The 3920-nt window shown below is 48.3% G+C and overlaps 1 pseudogene; it reads left to right on the top strand.

The window, feature by feature from the left end:
- Nucleotides 1-597: 597 nt before the first annotated feature.
- On the top strand, nt 598-3248 carry LOC139060516 (piggyBac transposable element-derived protein 3-like; annotated as a pseudogene).
- Nucleotides 3249-3920: the final 672 nt, after the last annotated feature.

Genomic DNA, 3920 nt, shown 5'->3' with positions numbered 1-3920 from the left:
TCGTCAGGGGAGAGGGAGTCCCGCGACGCGCCTGGCAGCGGTCCGAATGCGCGCGCGGCGCGCCTCCTGTCGTGGCAGCGCCGTACATTGAGAGGAGGGGGTCTTCTGTGTTTGCCGCAAGATGGCTCTGCGTGTGCGGAAAGCGCAGAAGAAATGCAGCGGAAACGCACTTCGCAACTCGTGTAATTGTGACTTCTGTACGTTACATGTTCATAATTACCGATATACACCGCAGTATAACTTTCCACGGCTCGTTTCGAAGGCAACACCGCATTCACTAGAGGCGCGTTTGCACCGCTTGGAAGCATCGAACTCGTGGCTGAGTGGTAGCGTCTCCGTCTCACACTCCGGAGACCCTGGTTCGATTCCCACCGGGTCAATCTTAGAAGTTGCTTTTTATTTATGAAGCGCCTGCCGTGATTTATCGCTCACGGTCAACGCCGCAAACGCCGACACCGACGCCGACACCGACGCCGACGACACCGGCTTTTCTGCGACACGAGCTCCTTAACGCTATCACGTTAAAACATCTGTAGCCGCTACCCCTGCGCTCAGAGGGAATCCACAGATGTCTGGCAACACGTGGAAAAGGCAGCGCCATCTATCGTCGATTCAGTAAAGAGCTGACGGCTGCCATTTCTCCAGTTGATGCCGACGAAGAACATTTCTCACTATCCATCCATTGACATCCGTCTCCATTCAAGGTATGTAAGTTTTTTGAATATAAAAAAATTTTGCATGATAGGCACTTGGTTGAATAATGCACGCAGATCACGTAAATAATTTGTTTTTGAAGATTAGTTGTTTTTTCAAGCGTGTGTCGCTTTGTCGCGCTTTCGCATCAACAGGCTGTAGCGTCCCGATTTGTGCACAACTTCGTCTTCCTCGGCATGTGGTCAAAAAACTAGTAATTTTTGTTTTTTGCAGTTATTCGGTGCTTTTTGTTCGTGATGGACACCAGAAGGTTCTACGGGATCAGGGTTCCACCCGTTGAAGAAAGCGAAGATAGCTGCCTCAGCGACAGCGATTCGGAATACAGCCCTGACACAGTACATGCTGCCCCATCAGATCAATCTGGGCAGTCTGGGAGCGACACAGGTGCGCAATTTTTTGTTTGTTGGGCGAGTTGCATTCGGCTGCAATGTGAAACGCCGTCAGCGTTCTTTCGTGTTGTATTGCAGTGGCGCGTCGTTTTCTTTTGAAGCCAAAAGCTTCACTACGATAGTCAACACCGCGTTTGTCGGAGCACGAGTGACGTCACGCACTGCGCAGGCTACTGCCCATGTGCGCCGTCGCTTCTCCGCGCCACCGTTTGACCTTTCGCCGCAGCCGTGCGCATTTGAAAGGAGGGGTATATAAGGCGCGCTTGCCCATAGAACAGGCGCACGCTGCCGCGCGCTATGCGTCATCGTTTGACGTTCGCCGCAAGCGCGTGTGTTTATCGCGGATCACCGCAGCTTTTCGCTTCGAGATATCCAGGCCCTTAGCTAAGCCCCAGCCAATTTTTTCAAGCCAAGGTTTTTGTGGCTTCTCAAATGTGGTTTGCGACCTCGCAGTGATTTCTTTTTCTTTTTTTGTTTGCAGATGAAGAAGGTGAAACGGAAGAGCCGTCAACGTCAAGCGCAAGAAGTTTCCTCTGGAAGCAAGTGAACCATCCGCGGACATGCCACCCTCAATGGGAAGACGGTCTTCCAGACCCTCCAGATGAGCCGAAAGCTCCCATTGCGTACTTCCGGTATTTTTTTGACGACAAGCTTCTTGAGGAGATTACAGACCAGTCCAATCTCTATGCAGTGCAGAAGAATGCCAACAAAGCATTGTGCCTAACACGCGCTGAACTGGAGCAGTTTCTTGGGGCCACAATGTATATGTCCATATACAGGCTTCCGCGATCGCGCATGTACTGGAACCGCGAGATGCGAGTAGAAAAAGTGGCAGAAGTTATGTCACGTGACAGGTGGCAAGCGATAAAGAACAGCCTTCATTTCAACGACAACAATCTCCTACAAGCAAATGCTGGCAAAGACAGGCTCTTCAAAATTCGACCACTCATTGACAATCTGCTGCTCAAATTTCAAATCCTTCCAAAGTCACAGATGCTGGTGGTCGACGAGCAAATTGTGCCGTTCAAAGGCCGCTCCTCACTCAAGCAGTACGTCCCTAGCAAGCCTCACAAGTGGGGCTACAAGATTTTTGTACTTTGCGACACCCACGGACTTGTCTCTGACTTCTCTATATACACAGGGGACATCCGCCCTGTTCCTGGATTACCTGACCTTGGAGCAAGCTCTAATGTTGTGCTCGAGCTTTCGCGCTCCATCCCAGAGAACAAGAGCTACTTGCTCTTTTTTGACAACTGGTTCACATGCATAAAACTGCTGGTAAATTTACATCAGCGTGGTATTCCAGCAATGGGAACTGCACGCGCAAACAGAATTTCTGGATGCCGACTGCCCAGCGATGCAGAAATGAAGAAGAACGGTAGAGGAAGCCACGTGGAGAGGCAGGCTACTATTGAAGGGGTCGAAGTCCGAGTAGTGAAGTGGTACGACAGCCGGGGAGTGAATATTGCTAGCACATTCGGGAGTGCCCAGCCTCTAGGAAGCTGCCAGCGGTATGACCGCAAAAAGAAAGAAAGATGTGAAGTTGAGCAGCCAGCCATTGTGAAGGCTTACAACACTTTTATGGGTGGAGTCGACCTTCTCGATGGGCTCATGGCGTACTACAGAATTTTTCTGAAGTCGAAGAAATTCTACCTGCGATTTTTTTTTCATTTTGTGGACATGGCTGTTGTGAGCAGCTGGCTGCTCTACCGGAGGGATTGTGATGCTCTAGGAATCCCAAAGAAACATCAACTGGATCTTCTAGCGTTCAAGGCTTCTCTAGCCAGCTGCCTGTGCAATCAAAACAAGGACGTGATGAAGAAGAGGGGCCGGCCGTCTCTTTCCGTGGAAGGAGAGCTTGAGAAGAAGAAAAGAAGAGGACCAGCAGCTCCAACACCTAATGCTGAAGTCCGTCAAGACAATGTTGGCCACTGGCCTGAAGTGTCGCAGCAACGACAACGATGCAAGATGCCTGGCTGCAAAGGCCAACCTGTTTCCTTCTGCACAAAGTGCAAAGTTCATCTGTGTATAAAAAAAAGTTCAAATTGTTTCATTTCTTTTCATAAGAACTGAGATACAAATGTGCTAAACTCAAAGAAATGAGCTCTCAAGTGTGTTTGAAAATAAACATTTTTTGATCCATTACGACCTGTTGTCGCGTTTTCGCGACATGGCTGTAACTTTCTTCCTAAAACCCCGACACGCATAAAAGTTGCTGTGTAACTTCCTCATAACCAGAACATAAAAAGCCACAGCAAAAATAATTTTTTTATGCAGTATGCTAAATTCAGGCTAGAAGAGGTTAAAGTTTTGCGAATGTCGCGTACACACTTACAGGAAGAAAGTTCAGAAGGAAGTGCATTGAATATATCTGGAACATAAAATAATAATAATAATAATAATAATACGGAGTGACACGTCTGGAAAGTTACAGAGATGCCATGAGTGGATATTTGTTTACACATCAAGAACAAAACAAATGAATAAAAATGTGAAGAAGCAAGTTGGACCAAATAACCTTTCGAATTGCCTTGGATACCTGTCAAAAGAAAGTCGCAACGACAGGATATCTTTATTACTGCCGCGCGTGCTTGCTTCCAACTTCCAACTGATAGAGCAGCTGAGGGCGTTTCGAGAAATCTCGCATTGCTCGAGATTGCATGCGGCTGCAACATAACGACTGGCTCGTTTGCATACAGAACCGAGAACAATGCGAGGCCTGTGCGTATATAGCTGATGTACAATCCATAGCTGCGAATACCTGTGCCCAAGGGTGGAGACAAACCACTTCTAGAGTATTTCAAGGCATCCGCACTT

Source organism: Dermacentor albipictus, chromosome 5 (assembly GCF_038994185.2).
Source record: "Dermacentor albipictus isolate Rhodes 1998 colony chromosome 5, USDA_Dalb.pri_finalv2, whole genome shotgun sequence".
Classification (NCBI taxonomy): domain Eukaryota; kingdom Metazoa; phylum Arthropoda; class Arachnida; order Ixodida; family Ixodidae; genus Dermacentor; species Dermacentor albipictus.
The sequence above is the reverse complement of the archived record's forward strand: the minus strand, read 5'-3'. Positions and strand labels throughout refer to the sequence as shown.